The sequence below is a fragment of the Mycteria americana genome, chromosome 4, assembly GCF_035582795.1.
Source record: "Mycteria americana isolate JAX WOST 10 ecotype Jacksonville Zoo and Gardens chromosome 4, USCA_MyAme_1.0, whole genome shotgun sequence".
Lineage (NCBI taxonomy): Eukaryota > Metazoa > Chordata > Aves > Ciconiiformes > Ciconiidae > Mycteria > Mycteria americana.
Window position 1 is genome coordinate 16,704,851 of NC_134368.1, and position 17,438 is coordinate 16,722,288.

Genomic DNA, 17,438 nt, shown 5'->3' on the forward strand with positions numbered 1-17,438 from the left:
TCAATGTTCTTATTTACATTTACTAATAGTCCCAATGTTGTTTATGAGAAAAGTAGAGACATTGTAATCCTTTGCCATATTTATTACGAATACTGGAAATTTCCTCACAATACCAAGGAAATAAAATATCCATTCTACTTCCTGTGTTCTGCTGAATTGCACCAGAATGGCTGCAGCCTGGTTACCATTTCATTGGTATTGCTTGTTTCACAGACACATAGGTCAGTCTCTATAAAGGTATTGCCATCTGAAAAAGTCTGAAAAACAGTGAGAAAAAATGAAACCAAGACATTTAGAGAGTCCAATTAATATGAAGATATCTTTTCTAAAATAGCTTTAATTGGCGTTAAACCACCAGCACTCCTTTAGTAGAACATTAAATGTACTGAAGGCCTACATACTGCTTGTAAGTGATAAACAGTAAGTCATTCCATTTTATAGTCAAAAACATTCATTTTAGGTACTCTAAAATTTTTAAACAGTCTTCACTAGCTATCTATTTACAGCTAAGTTGATGCTTCTTCTCCCTGTAGTATTTTAAAGTATATGATACTCAAGCACCTGTATTTTTGGTAGCTTAAACTAAATTGAGTCCAAATGCAAACTAAATTAGGTTGATGCAAATTGTAACACTGCACAAGTTTTTTTCATTAACCAACAGAGCTGCATTTTAACAAAGGCAAGAAACATTTAATGAGTTTGCTGATTTTTGCCACAAGTGAAATGTTTCATAATAAGTCATCAGTTTTTGAAGAAGGAAAACTATGAAGTACAAAAGTGAAACATCTGTTTCCAGGTATGGACTTCACTGATTTGCTTTTCACCAACAAAAGGAGTAGAATGAATGGGAGATAACGTTGAACGTGGAAAGGTCTTGACTAACAGACATCTGATAATGATTCTGAAATTTCTGCAACTCCATCTCTGCTCCAGACTGGTTCTCCAGGGTCTGGTTCTCCAGCACCCTACGGCCAGCCCAGTCTTTCACAGCTATACAGAATGATGCCATACTGTTTTGACACCAAAGTAGACCCTTGTTCCGCAAGACTGAGTAATTTTAAAATATGCAGGGCATTAGTTAATTAGTCCCAGCATGTGCCTGTCAGCAAGTCGTTAACCTCTCTCTCTGTATCCTCTTCTTTACAACTCACAAATTATTGAGACGACTAGCAAGTCAGAGCTGTAGCACACCACTGAGTCACCGTCAAGGCACCTCCCAGCCCAGTTTGGTTTGCTCCATTTGGTTACCAGGCAAAAGGGGAATGCAGCTCCTGAAACAATGCAAGGCAGAGCAGACATTCCCTGCTATTTTAAAGAGTTATTCTTGAAACTGATTGTAATTTTGTACAGTACCTGTGAACAGGGGAAGACAGAGGCTCAATTTTTTTCACCAGCTATCAGAGTTGTCAGCATCTCTTCCCCATACAGGCAAGACAAGTTGGGCTTATTCCCGGGTCTAGACACAGAGTCTGAACCTTAGACTGGATCCCACCATAAAGAAAAAGAACAGCTACTGTGAAAAGCATTGAGAAGCAATGGCTAGTTTATAGTCTGTCTACAATTTAGCATATGACCACAAAGCGTATCATTCCAGGGGACTCAATTCAAAGCAAAATGTTTGAGCTTCTGCACTGCAGAACTTTATGCATGGCCAGGGAAAACAGAGAACAACAACTTTCCACAGTGTTTAGCTGCTTTGCTTGTGCTTCCATGATACAGAGGCCAAACATACAGTAATTTTAACTGAATCAAGTCCAAGACTTGTCTAAGTGTATCCACTGAAAATGAAACCGACCTTGGGGAGAAAGAAGAAACGGCAGGGCAGTGAAAACATCTTATGCCTTAAGGAAAGGGATAGGGAAAGTAGCAGCAACTCATGCCTGCTCTCAAAATAATAACTAGGGCTATTATTTACCAGACAGAAAAGACCTTTCTCCTTGCACAGTAACTCTTTGGTGCCAGCAAGGGCAGAGAAGGTAACTGAATAAGTATTCTGAGAGAAAACAGGAGAGAGTATTCAGGAGGATGCTGGTAGGACAGGAAGCAAGAGCGAGAGATTCTCTTGCTCCTCCTGAAATGGAAAGGATGATTTAGCATAGGCAACTAAAGGAGAAAAACAGTGTATGTCAGCCGAAAGCAAACTGCAGAACTTCTGGTAATAGAAGGAATGTTGAATCAATAATGATACTAATGGCTTTATTTTAGCTTCTAAAATGATCCTCATTGTCCTACAAATATTATCTATATAAAAATCATTAAATGATATTAAGGATCTATGGTCAAAATTCCCCTCGAGCCTACTTGTCCCTTCCCAGCTTAAAAAAACAGCTACAAGGCAACATGTAGAGCACACTTATTTTCCAACATTTGTCTAACAAGTGGACAGACTGTATTACTCACCCAAAGCATCACCTCCCATGAATTATGTCTCCTTCCATGTCACTTTTTTCTCTTTTTTATTTTTAGTGAGGAAGGCTTAAAGGTGCTAGACATTTTCTTCTTTTCCTCTACTTGCTGACCCCTCTTGCTCTTTGCCACCATTTACATGGCTTTCAGGTCACCTCTTCTGTCCCCTCCAGGAAGGGGAAAGGCGAAGGGGGTAGAAAAAATGTCTTTATTACCTCTTTTCCTAGATCCGTTGGCTTGGCTGGTAAGGGGGCAGGAGCATGTGCCATGAGCTACTGCACTGTTCACACATCCTGATGCCCATGAGGATGCAAGCGTCCAGTCCCACCACAGTGTGCTGCAGCGGTCGAGCTCAGCCATTGATAAAGGTTTTGATGTGCTGCAAAATTCTGAATACCTGAACAAATGCAAATACGCCTCATTTACACAGGTTTTCCTTTAGTGATTAAGTTTTCCCTATGCATTTTCTCCTAATTATATTATTTTAAAGCACACCAAATAGTAATTCTACATGACATTTTTATCACCTGCTTAACATTTCAAATGAAACATTTTATTGCATTTGATGTTATTTAAACACTTACCATGTACTCTTCAGTCCTACAATTTTCAGTGTGTTCTGGCTATATTAAACAAATATTTAAGAAACTGTTGGGGTATGTGCTGGGTTTTTCCATTTTTAAGTGTTTAATCTGTAATAAACATGCAATATGTTGCAAATACATTTCATATATATGGCCCTTTATGTGTTAAGTGTTAAGAATATATTTTTGCATTGCCATAGTTGAGTTTGTCACATTTTCCATTACAAACTTAATTTCAGGGTTTATAACTTCTCCATAAAATGTGCCCTTCAGGAGGAAACTTGACATTTAATTCCCCAGCTGAAAAGAGGAGGTGGGGTTTTTTCCTTTTAAAAAGCAGATTAATAAAATAATCGTTTAGCAAACATTTCTAGCATTCAGAAACGAAGTGACAAAAAAGTCTCTGCAGCTTGGATTCTTCCTTTTAGACTGGTAAAAAGGCTTAATGAAAAAAAAAATCCAACTCTGAACTGGAATCTAAACTCAGCATTTTTTAATTCTAACCAAAATTTAAAACTTTCATATATCAACTATTACTGATTAGAGTTTGAAGCAGTTTTTGACTCTACCACAAAGCAGATGAAATAATTCCTGATCCAGATCTCAAGCTGGTATAATATACTATATGATCATTGTCTGTCTAGATCACTATCAATTTCAGCAGTCAAACATACTAGCCCAGACCAATAAAAGCTTTTTGATCTTACAAAATTAGAGCTAACAGTATAATGGCAGTCGATCACTGACTGTATGATTTAAATTCTACTTTATATAACTTTTTGATACTCTACAGCTCATGATAAAAAAGTATTCGCCACTTTTTCTTCACTTCTAAAAATGTTATACCAAAAGCATACTGCTTGCCACTATTTCTGTTCCTAAACAGAACAGGAAAATATAGCATAAGACAAATCATACAGGATAACAGCATAGATGAAATTAAAAGCTCAGCTGGTTTCTTGAAAATTTATAAGTAAATAAACAAATATTTATGAATAACAACTATATTTTTCATAAAACAGGAATAATTTGTGAATCAGTCAAACATCAGAAGTCTAAGCTTACTGCAGCTTTTAGTTTCAGCCCTATGCATGATTACTGCTATTTTTATAAAAATGAAACAGCCTTATTTTCAAATTCTCACATACTGACTGCCAGCAGTTTTCCTCAACTACAGTACTTTCCAGATTAATCTCTCTCTACATTGCCAAATTTTATTACCTTTATTGCAAGTCACCCAATAAGTGTTTTCTCAAAGTTCTTTTTTTCCTGCTCAAAGTACGACTCTTAGTTTTCATTCTTTCCAAACATAATATTATGGCTCACGACTTGGTTAAAAAAAAAAGTGACTCAAAAATGCCCTGATTTTGAGCCTTTAAAAGACAAAACAAGTCCTATATTTATTATATCAAAAAATTCCCCAAACTCATGACATTCCAGACTTGACTGATGATTTGTGAATGCTTTCAGGTTAGCAATACTGTATTGTATGCTCCTCAGAGTCCTGTCTGACCACTACATCCACCAGCTACTTGGTCTTTGATCTTTTTTCCACAAATTTCACCAAACATTTTCAGGTTTATAACTCAAATGAAATAGCTTTAATTTGTCTCGGGGCTTTTTGTACCTATTTTGTAGCTAAACTTTAAAATGGCTCACAAGGTGTATGCTTGCTCCACCTCACATGGTTTAGTAGGCAGGAACTGTGGATTTTGTTTGTGTCACGTTTCGTCCTCTGGCACTAAGTACAGCTTTAAATAGAAAGAGACCATGTTCTCATAGAAGACATCCTTCTAATTGCTTTGTGTCATCCTTTCTGTCTCTGGTAGGCTGTTATCCAGTTACAGAAAGGTAGTTTTAAAAAAAATTTCATTAAGACTATCTTTTCTTCCTTGCCCAATAGCTTTTGCATCCTAGCAGAATTATGCTATTCCATTGATCCTGTTTTCATTTTCACATTACAAAGAAATAGTACATATGTGAGCAGAGCTAGATCTGTGTTTTGCTCATGTGGATGAGTCCATTTTTTCTGGTTTGTCTGGGTCATGTTTTTCTTTAGTTTTTCCTTGTGTGACATAGCTCCCAACTCACACAGTTTGTTTTCATTCATTTTTGCTTTCTGATTTTTTCTTTCCCCTTTTAGCCGCCAATGCCAGACAATTATTTACTAATTTACTAACAAAACTACAGGTTTTAAAACATGCACTAAGAAAATGAGAAATCTTCTAGGAAGCCAAGACTTGTCCATAATTTAATTTTACGTTGTTGCAGATAATCCTCATATGGGATGTTGAAATCATAACGAGACCTGACATACGTGAAGGGGAACATCAGAATAGCTCCAGCCTACCAATTACAGATCAGAAGCCCTTAATTTCCAGATTTTGCATGATATACTTTATCATAGGGCGTATTTTTATTTGTAACCAACCACAGCAAGTGTATATAATTCTTCATTTAAAGCATAATTTCTGAGAGCTGCCAAAGTTGCAGTTCAAACTAGCCATGCAGTCAATAAGCAGTGTTTTATTTTAGTAATCTGAAAATTCTTTAGGGAAACAATTATGTAGAAATAAAAGCAACATCATACACTGGAAATGCCTGAAGGAACATATCTGAGCCATGGGTAGAAACACCAAAACAAATGCCACAACACTAACTGTAGACAATCTCTGTCCTTAATAAATTCATACCAGCATCAGAAATAATGCTTCTTACTTTGGACATCAAATTTAGATGCTCAAGCAGCTATATGTTAGACTTTTCTTCACAGGAGAATTATTTGGACTACTTCAAGTCACATGACCAAGTTCTCTCTGTTGTGAATCGTAAATAGGCACCTTTAGGAGGTGGGCTCAAATCATCATCCAGCTCCCACTTCTTGGCCTATACCTTAAATATGCTGCTATTAAAAGAAATATAGGAAAAGTGGGAAATAACAGCAACATTTTTTTCCAGATCTCCTAAACACTTGAAAGACATACTTATGTCTGAACAGTGGAAGAGGTCCACCACTTGACTCTACCCATCTAAGCCGTAACAGTCCTGATCACATGTGTGGGTCTCTGCAGAGGCATCTACAAAATTTGCGATATTTTAGGTACTTTTAGGAGATAGTGTTTGAGTAGCAGGTCCAAACTACTTTATCTGGTTACATCTCTGCTGATAAAAACATTGATGACAGACCACAGGCTCAGTCCTAGCATACTGCCATCCATTCTGATAGACCGTCCCTGGCATGGTGTCAACATCTCCCAGTGTTCAGGAACAGTTTGGGCGATAGTACTGACCAGAGTTTTTTCCCAGTGAGGCAATCTCCTTTTCAAGGGAGGAAGGAGAAAGTTTAGCCTAAACCATTTTTTAAACTCCTTCTCTCCCCACATACACACAAGCTTTGAAACCAGGGGTGTGACATCAGTTGAGAATTTGGCTTTTTGGCTTCAAAATACCACATCCCAAATCAACACCGTGTGGAAAAACAGAAAAGAAATAACTTAATTAAAAGAAAACAAAAATCAACAACAATGGAACCACATTGGTTTCTACCACGTAAAGAAAAGGATCTGCAACATGATCTTATACAATCATGATGAGAAAGCTTACTATTATTAAATTGCTTACTATAACATACACTTACAAGAGGCGTGAATTACTTAAAACACAGCATGACTGCACTTTTATGCCTTCAAGTGATTCATTTAACACAATCCATACAGCTAACTGTTGAGGTTGATCTATCACTAATTCTTTACTAACCACAGATTTAGCTTTGAATATGAGAAGACAATTTAGTCCCATTCCCTGCACAAAAACAATTATTTGGCTTTTAAAGACTGATGATATAAGGAAATATTTCTTCTTCTCTCCTTGTCTCTTTCTTCCCAGCACTGTCATCTATTGCAACTATGATGAATATAGTTAAGGCAATTCTAAATGAAATGAGAGGAAAGGTAGAACTTCTTGAAATAAAAGTATTTAAAAATACTTTTGTTTCCTATGAAAAGCATTAAAAGAACTTGTAGACATACAGTAGGATGTGAACTGTAATAAATCACACTCTTAACTGTGCTATTTGTCTTCTTTAATTTTCCATTTAGTGAACAAATGATTCATTTTTCCCTTCAGAGAGCTACAAACTATGGAATTTACAACTATTTCAAAAAATAACAGTAGAAAAAAAAAATACCACAGTTGTTCCACCTTCTCAAATAAAATTTTTATCCAAATCTCATAATTATTTTCAGGAAAAAAAAAAAAAACTGAAGTACTTTTGGGTGCCTCTAGTTTTTAGTCACGTAAATTCCCAGTGACTCAAGTGGAAGTTTGCCTGTATGAGGACTAGAGGGAAACAGAGGGAGGACCTCTCCATTCAACTTCAGAAATGTTGGTCTTGCACATTCTTCTCCAAAAATGTAATGTGCAATACATTTATTTGTATTAGTAACCAAGAAACAATATTTATTTTGGAAGACACTGGATTTCATTACTGTGGGCAGAAATGCGGTATTCACCCACAGCCCTGGGCTGGGCGCAGAGGGAAGGTAGTTTCAGGGCATTCTGAACTGGCACTTCCCCATGGAGCCGGCTGCGGTGCCACAGTGTGGAGGGGACACAGCAACCCCTCTGCATAGCCATAATCACCCTGTCAGGCACGCTTTGCCCCATGACATATTAGATTAGAAATCCAGGTGCTCCTTCAGGTTGTAATTCCTTAGGAAAAAATGGTATTGAAGAGTCTTGGTTTGAGAGGGAACCCTCATTTTTTCCCCTCCTTCCATACCTTGTAGCCTCTTGACCTACAAATTTCTAGACAGTAAAAGTTATGTTTTTCTGAAGTTGAATTTTGATACAAAACATACTAGTACAATACTGCCAATCCCGAGCATTCAAAAATCATGAGTCAGACGCCAAAAGTTATGAGACTGGCTTGCACTTCAGATTTCCGAAGAAAGTGTCTTTTGTTATGTTATTCTTAGTCTACAGTATGGTCACATTTTTAAGCTTCAGTCTGCAACCATGAAAGCAGACACTCAACCAATAATTAATGCATTGTTTCATTTTTTTGAATGAAATGACATTTTTATGTAATACTTGATTTTAGAAGCTCAGGCATTAAGAATACTAGATGTCACAAGACTAGCCATAAAAATTTCCCGATTTGGCAATGTTATCAGTTATTAGTTGTGCGGTTATAGTCTGAACATCTTGGCACTCGTGAATTGACACTGATTTAAAAATGCATGCTGATATTATATGAATTACAAAGATATCATACTATGCTTCTGTTTCTTGGTGATATGAAAAGAATTAATAGCACTCTGTATCCCAGAAATGACAGCCAATCACACCTTTTACTCTTTGAAATAATCCAAAACCACATATCAAGTCAATATTCTTGCATATTTCTGAGTGGTTTCAACTGCAAGCCTTATGCCAAGAATACCCTTGTGATTTGGATTCTAGATTGAGTGAAAAATGCCTCATTCAGATCCAAACAAAATCTCAGAAAAACATTCCCTTCAGACTTGTAATCTTGTGATTTGTGCAAGAATGCTGGGGTTTTGGGTCATAAACCCAGAAAAGACAATTTTATAGATTTCTGTCCTATGATCAAAATCCTAAACTGAAATTCTTGACTAGATTTAGCCACAAATCTGCAATACATAATTTTTACATTACATACATAAATTACTGCTCTTCTGCTGAAGCAATCACTACAGAGAAATGTTTCATGATTCAGATCCAATCTTGAGAGTCGGGATAACTGGATTTACTCCCTTCCTATGTCTGAGAAGGCTCACATTTCCAGTCCCAGGACATTCCCATAAGGGAGTGGGAGACTACCCAGATGTGAGCAAACTTATTTTCAAAGCTGGGGAAGTGTTTGAGAATCCCAGCTGCACAGTGATTTTTCTGTCCTTGTTGATAGGAGCAACATGGACTGTAGGACTTCATCATCATAAATGACATGATTCAAACCAGCTTTACTGTTTTGTGTGCACCTAAGCTCCACCAGAGCTCACATTGGGTTGGTTGCAAAACTGGACTCCATTGTACGCTGCCATTAAAAAAATACTGAGGAGTTTTGTTGCAAAAATGGGAAGATATCATGCAAAGTAACCATCTGACATCTGTAACGTTTCCCATGGCACAGCTAGGGCCTAACTCACACAGCTGTGAGAAACACCCATAGAGTTGAAGAAGCAGATCTGGTGATGCCTGGATCTCATATGCACTCAGTGCAGATTGCGATGTCATGCTACTACTACCTGGAAAAAAAAAGTGTCATTTCTAGTGTTTAATAATCTAGATAATGCAAATTGACTTAGGACCGTAAATTTGATTTAACCATCTATCAGCTTATAAACACTGAAACTGACCGTTAATCAGTCATTAAGCAAGAGAGGTCATGGTTAGGACTCTGTAATTGTTCTTTGGTCTTTTATTTCTATTCTTTTTTTTTTCCAGAAGCTAGTTACGAACTGCTCTTTTGCCTCAAATCAGTCAAGATCTCTCATTTGTCTGCACTCCCCCTGTGTGTGTATATATATATATATACCTTCCCTCAGACTCCCACTACAGGACTTTTAGCAGTTCATAACCTTAAAGTCCTATGTGCTCAAAATATGTTTTTGCTGTGGATTCACATTTTTTTAAAGTAAACTAAAACCAGGAAATATCATCCTGTGCAACTGAATCAGTTCCCACATTGTACATGACCAAAGCTGAACTTTACCCCTCAAATCTCTGCCACTTGAGTACACAGAGGAATTAGCAGCAATAGGAGGTTTTCCCTGTACCTATCAGCTTAAGAGGGAAAATACACCACCAGTAGATTTCATGGATGATAATGAGGCTTCAGGTCCGTCACAGGTTCTGAAATGTGCAAAGAAATGTGCTCTGATTTGCACGATTTTTGACAATTTCTACTCTCTCCCCTTCAGAATGTCCCCATCCATTCCTCTTTTTGTCCATAATCACTGTTCACTGGTTCCAGCTATCATTTTTCCTCCTGCTTCCAGCCTCACTTCCAGATTTGCAGACCTAGTCGTGAACCCTCCATTACAGTCCAGTGCTCTCCCTCTTCCTGCTGCACAGATTTCTGACCTTTCAGTTAATTAAACAACTCTTATTTAGAGGTCATCATTCTTTACGTCAAGCAGGTATGATAAATGGGTAAGATGCATGCTTTATCTGTGAGTTTTGAGCCTCTGTGAGGCATGAGGCTCACAGGGGTTCTGACAGGTAGTGGGTCCTGTCCTCTCCCTACCTCACGTCTCATCCTTTATGTCACTGACCATGCCCTTCCTCACTTTCCCACTTGCTTTTGTTCCCAACACAGTTCTAGTCATTCCTTCAACTCAAACCTTCTGCGTTCTTCTCCTCTGGCCATTGCCATACTAGTCTCTTCCTTTGACCTCTGATCTCATGCCCTGGCCTGCCCATCTCCCTCTGTTCATTTCCCAGTCTCCATTTGTGGTTCCAGGGTTTCTTCATCCCATTATTGTCTCCTCCAACCCCTTTAATTAGGTCTCCCCTTACCACATACCCAAATGTAGCCTGGCATCACCCTGTCAGCGCTCTAGACACCCTCTTCATGATGGATACTAGAAAGGAAAGAACAGAAAGAACAAGAGAGAGTTCACAGATAACAATTCCTTCATGTGAACCTCACTGCAATCACCACCATCCACTCAGCAGTGGCAGCTGCTGCCCCTGCTCTGCTCACTCTGCCTTCTCTCTCCACCAGAAAGAAGGCACATCCACCAGGAGCCTGTTGGACCACATTCATTTGATGCATCAAGAGCAAATTAAATCCTCAGACTTCTCTGTTTCAATGCACTTCAAGTTACCCTACTTAAAAGCCAGTATGATTATTTAACATTTTATTTTAAATTGGATTTTGATATTTTGATCTGACTATAGGTTCCTTAGGGCCTTTCCAGTCAAGTAATTAGCAGGAGAGCATTCCCCACTTAAAGTCTTTGTAGCTGTAGTCTTGTTCCTTGCTATGAAAAATTACTTTTGGATCGGAATCTAGACAATCTTTTTTGATTATTTATCTAAAACTAAAAGCAGGAAATGATTCATTTGATTTCTGCCAATACTGGAGTGTTGCCACTTTTAGCTCAGGAAGAGTAGGCTTCCTTTGGCAGCCTTTGCTTGCGTGATGATGAATGAAGTTCTATGTTTAGTGCTAGCTAAAATTTTATAGAGTCTAAAAAAGCAATCTAAACATGTTATAGGGAGTGGATAAGTTTTTTTAGATAACTATACCATAAGTTTTCATGCTGTGTCACAGCAATACCTTCAATATATACATAGAGAAGGGCCTCTTTCCAAAAAAAGATCTTTAAATACTTGAAAATGCACTATTTGTCATAATAAGCACATAATTCCCCCAAAGTGAATGCACACTCACAGTTACATTACATAGAGGAAAACATAAATGCACGTCCTTGTCTTAATGATATAGCACCCAAATTACATGCAGTCATTTGTCATTGTAAAGCATAGACCACCATGGAATGGGCAGTTAAACAGCACAATAAAACCTACTGTAGACCTAACTGGCAACTGCTACCTACTGATGAACAGAAAAGTCTTAGAAGTCTTGACAATATAAATATTTGTCTGTGCTAAGAGTTATAGTAATTCAATCATGATACCGTAATTATGGGGAGGGAATTGGGTAGAAATGAAGCATTTATATCTGATGAAAACATTCAAGTATACTTTCAAAAATAATCATTATTTTCACATAAATTAGTCTCACTGGATGGCATTTGTCATTCAGACAAACTTATTTTCAAGGTCCGAAAGTCAACAGAAAAGTTTGAGTAATTCAGGACTTTTTTACAAATATTTTGTACTCAACTTCAGTGTCCTCAACTCTGTTCTCACCTATATTTGCATACTAACTGCCTTTGTGATTTGCTGGAGCATTTCTCCCAAGTGTTTCCTTTGATAACTCCCTGACAGTCGTGTGAAGTGGCATGTTCTGGTGGGCCAGCTCTCATGTTGAGAACAGTCCCCTCATTCTTGTACCTTCTCTACCTCCAAGAGTGTCCTCAGATCTGGATGGGCACTCTAAGAAGCTTTCCACCTCTGTGAAGACCATAGCCCCACTTGATGTTCGTTGTGCTTGGGATCAGACTTTATTCAGGAAGATATTCTTGAACTAATGGTACTTTTATATATATATAATTTTTAGAGTATTGGGCAAGTATTAGAACAAAAATAATGTTGGTTTAGCACCCAGTTATAGCTGACTGCTTTGTTTGGAGGGCAAATTAACATTATCAGTTATTGTCTTCCATTCACAGTAAGCAAATAACTTGCCTCAGGAATATAAATGGTCTAGAATCTAAGCCAATTTTTATTCTTTCATGAAATTAGCCTAAATGCCTATGGTTAGTTTAAGACCTTACCTTTCCTTACGTCACCTGTGTTTGTTTTCCACATGAAGAATTACTTTACACTTTGTTTTGATACATAAAACTTTCCAAAATTAAGGTATCAATGAGACAAAGAATGTACAATGGGAGTGATATTAATTCTGTAACTACACCTCACTAACATTAATCCTCATGCAGAAAACTGTCTGGGGGAAAGAGAATGAAGAAGTACACAGAGAAAGAGTATGATAACACCTGCATATTGATAGCCCTACTCCTTTAAAATTGACTGTGGAGCCTGGTAGACTCCTTTGGGTAGTGCACAACTTTGAATAAATGGTCCTGTCTGATAAGCTACCTCAAAGACACTTTGTACCAAATGCATTTGAGACACCCGGTTCAGAGAGATTTTTGCAAGAGGTTCAGAGAAGCATTTGTAAGTTATTCCTGGAGTTAACAGTCACTGGTAAGTTAAACTTTGAGCTGTGTTTCTGAGGCAGTTCATTAAATAAAAAAGAAAGACCCTAATGGAATCTGCCAGGATTAATAAAAAGATAAGTCTGTGGAGAGTCAGGATGCAAGCATGGGAAAAGGGAGAATTCAGCTTGGGCCAAATGCAAGGACTATATGATCTGGTGTCCTGGTTTCAGCCACAGGCAGTATCAGGAGGAAATAATAAGAACTCCAAAAATAAGCAGGTAGTGGATCAGTTTCACTATCATTCCACTTCAGATTTCATTCTGTTCTGCAACAGTCAGAGATGGAGAATCTCAAAAAATTTAACTTTCCATTCAAAATGTACATCATCTGCAATTTTATACTCTTACGATTAATATACTTTTTCTATATCTTTTAAAAATCTTGCCTACATGATAGGAAGAACTAAGATCATATGGAAAATAGTAAATAAAGTAACATGGCCCATATATTACAGGTAACAAAATCTGACTTCCATGGTTATATTTTAGAGGTTAAGTAAATAAAGGAATGGGGCCCAAAAAGTGGTGATAACAATGAAAAGTATAGAGGACTATGTTTTCAATAGTGGGGACAGATAGCTTAACAGGACACCTTAGTGTTTAAACATCTCTATATCTTGGATAGTTTAATTTATGTTTTAGATTTAAGGATTAAGGTAGAATCTCTCCAAATATATGAGAGCTTTGCATGTGTCATAAAGCAAGCTGTAAAGGGGTAAAAATTTAATTTTTAAGAAAGCCTTTGGTGTTCACCTTTATGACCCTTAGTTTCTCAGCTATCCCCCCAATGGAGAAGGTAAGCACTCTGCCAACGCATATATAAGACATTTATAAGTGAACTGGATCCAAAAGGCTTTGTCCCATTTCCCATCACGTACACTTTCAGATACTGTGTGAGCTACGTGGAATTTCCCTCCATTCTGTTGCTGCAAATCAGAAATGCTCACCTCTGTGGTATGCACACTGAAAAATCATGCACAGTCGACCAAAACTGCAAGTGGACTTATGGCCATTCCCCACTGATGGAAAAACACAAACAAAATGAATGCAAGGAAATAAATTGCTCCCCGAAGACCCTGCTTTCCTCTCACCTCTTAACCCCTTTCTCCTCTCTGGCTGCCAGTCACTTTGAGTTTTCTCCTTCCTAACTTGAACGGCTACAGGAGAGAGTCTTAATGATCTAGCTGTACACATTTCTTTCTCACATCCAAGGTTCTCAAATAGGACCTTCCTCAAGCTATGTGCTATGCATCTGCTGTTAAATGTGCTCTTAAAGGAAAAATCCTTCATATCCCTCTTTCCATCAGAGACCAGTCCACTGACATCTTCCACCTTAAGGTCCAACACTCAGGTATGATCCCATTTATGGAGTTACCTCAGACTGATTTCACCTCAGGCTAAGGAAATGGGGAGCGATCACCAAGGCTGCATTCAAACCCTCCATTTTCTCTTCCAAACTCGCCCTGAGCACAACAGCACATCTTGCGTCCTTACAGTTTCAGATTTGCTCACTCTCGGAATGCCTCCACCCACTCTCACTTCTTTCTCCGAACTGCTCGTCCCCACTGGCAGTCTTTGATAGACCCGTTTGTTTCTCAGGAAGACAGATTGGAAGAAAGGAGATATTTTCTCCCTCTTATATCACTCTCTGAGGACATAAGAGACTAAACATATCAAAGCTGCAAGAAGCAAGTCCTGAGAAAAACCTTTACTGCTTTTCCTCAGAAACAGCTCTTCAAACTATTCCTTAATGATACAAAAAGATATCTAAAACCTAAGAAGGAGGTTCTGTAGCTCTCTGCAAAACAAAGAAATAAAGAAAGGAAAAAGTTGGCACCACCTGAAGCATCTCAGTGCTCATATCAGCCAGTGTTGTCAATCACATCTCATAGTCACTTTTATTGACAGTAAAGCGCAAACGAAGTTCTTTGGAAACACGGGAACAAACACTGGAAATGTTGTGTGCAGAGGTACTTTAGATACTATGTTAATGACAATGAATCTTTAACACATTAGGTAAGTAGATTATTAGCTAATTTTTCATGGATGTACAGTAGTATGAATGACCAAACACACTGTGATTGCGTAAGGTGTATTACAAGACATTCTCTGTGCTCTGTAGATGCCACGGTTAAAGATAAAAACTGAGGAAGTCAAATAACTTTTGATTCCTTCAGGAATATTTTTGGGGGGTATAAAATATTTTCCTGAAGAGAGGCTTAAACAGGGACTCGAGAAAACAGCAAGTCTCGAACAGCATGTCAGAAATCTCATTCAGATGTGTAGCATTCTGAGAAGCAGCTTCCTTCTATGATCAGCAGCTATAGAAAGATCTTAAAAATAAATAGAGAGAGCATTTTTACACTGATGACCTTGTCTGAGATTACATCATGTCTCAGTTCGCATGAATGCTGGCTACAGCTTTGGTTTCTGTCGTGTCTAGTTGAAGATACATTTCTGCTCTGTATCAATAACATGCCATGTGTGTTTGAGCTGGGGAAGATTTGCTTCTTACTTCCATATTTACTGTCAAAGCACTGAACCAGAAAATTGAGTTTCAGAGAAACCTTCCTTTGCTGATGGATCTAGCACACCAAAACAAGTTTTCTCAGCTTTAACAAAAGTACAGGATAAGGGTTAATTCTGTATTGTAAGAGGCTACTTAAACATGCATAACCAATCCACCCATTAATAAATTACACTAGCTGTAGGTGCAAACTGTGTCTACAATGCACTACCTGTACACTGAAGTTACCTCTATAGAAGCAAATTCAGGCCCAGTATTTAGCTAATTTCAGGTACAATATACAACAGTTAGTTAAAATAATGATCAAAGAAGCAATGACTGCTATTCTTTTTTGTCATATACACATATAATCTATCATCCCAACTTCATTAGGAACTAGACAGGTACGCAAGGCAGACTGCTGAATTCTGGATTTCTTATGTTTCCTATTAACTTGCTAATGTCTACATTTCCATCAGTGGGATGAAAACGTAGTATACTGGGAAAAAGAAGCAGATGGTAGCATTGTGCAAGCTCTAAAAACTATTTTGGGAAGAAAGTGACTATGACATCATATTCTTCTGCAATCAGATGATGTTTCAGTAGTGTGAAAAATATTTACTCTAGCTGAGATCAGAGGGTATCCATTTATTGCCTTCATTAAAACTTGTCTGCATGTGTGTCTCTTTACATGCAAAACAAGTTCTCCAATGGATGAGACTGCAACCTGCCCTGTGAGCTTAATGCCTTTAAACTCACATCCTAGTATGTTGCAGTTTCACTGATGAACTAAGACCTGGTATATATATGTTGCAGTTTCACTGATGAACTAAGACTAGGAAAACACAAGACCAAGTCAAAAGACGAAGGAAAACTTATATTTGGGAAGAAATAAACATTACCTCCATAACAGCACTTCACTGGAGGTGAACAGTCTTCTTGGGTTTTAGGAAAATGCTAGAAGACTGATCAATCAATATAGCTGTGGCCTGATCCTGTTGTTTAACTCAGAGGTTTCCAAGCTTCTCAAAGCCTGAAAACCTCTTTATTCTGTACTTTAAATTAATTTCTGAAATTTTCTTTTTTTGACCACAGACTCACTCAGACCAAGAAGAACAACAAGGTGATGTAGGGTCAAACAGCTCCTTTCTGTATTATTCTTTAACTGGGTAAATTCACTAAAATTGATTGACATTCCAGGTTTATTCAAAGCTGTTCCTCTATCTGAAGCCCTTAAATGGAGAATGTGCATTCCCAGTAAGAATGCTAGTTGCAGCCGAGGGTTTCTCTCTTTGAAACGGTGTTTCTTCCTCTCCAGTAGACAGAGGAATCTCATCTTTTTCTTCTAATTCTATGTAGAATTCTTTGTTATGAATGATTTAATTTTTGCCTTTCTCATACACAAACTGAAATGTTTTTTCATAAATGGGATTTTTACAGATTTATTTTTACAATCTTCCTCCAGAAAAATTATTGCAGACTATTGGTATTACAGTAGGCTTTGTCATGATTCAACACCCCATTGTGCTAGGGTTTGTTCCAGCACAGAAGAAAAAGACCATCCCTACCACAAAAGAAACTTATTTTCTTTAAAAAAGAAAAACAGAAATTACATGTCCATCGACACTTAAATTCAGACATGAAGAAAGCTTAATTCTTTGACTGCAATATTTAGCTGTGATCATCGAGCCATTGTTTTTAATGGAGAACAAACAGTTTCCCTCTGAGACACCCTGCTTGCAAGGCAGGGTCACTTATTCAGATTTAGATGGGTTTGTTTATGTAGCCAGCACTAAAAGTAGCATAGCTTCATTTCTCAGAAGGCTTCCCCCTCACTTTATTTCCAGGACAGTGTTTTTCTCCCAATTCAGGGTTACATTCCTACTAAGGAGTCTTTCAATGCCAACTCAGAATAGGCTAAAAAGAGGCACTTTGGCAAAAAATCCCATGTTTAGCATGCAGTCTATAGATAGAGAGGCATTTCTCCACAGACCAGCAGCAGTAAGGTTACTTAAGCATCAAAGAAGGCCTGAAAAAGAGAATAGGTTTTGATTTGGCTGCCTGA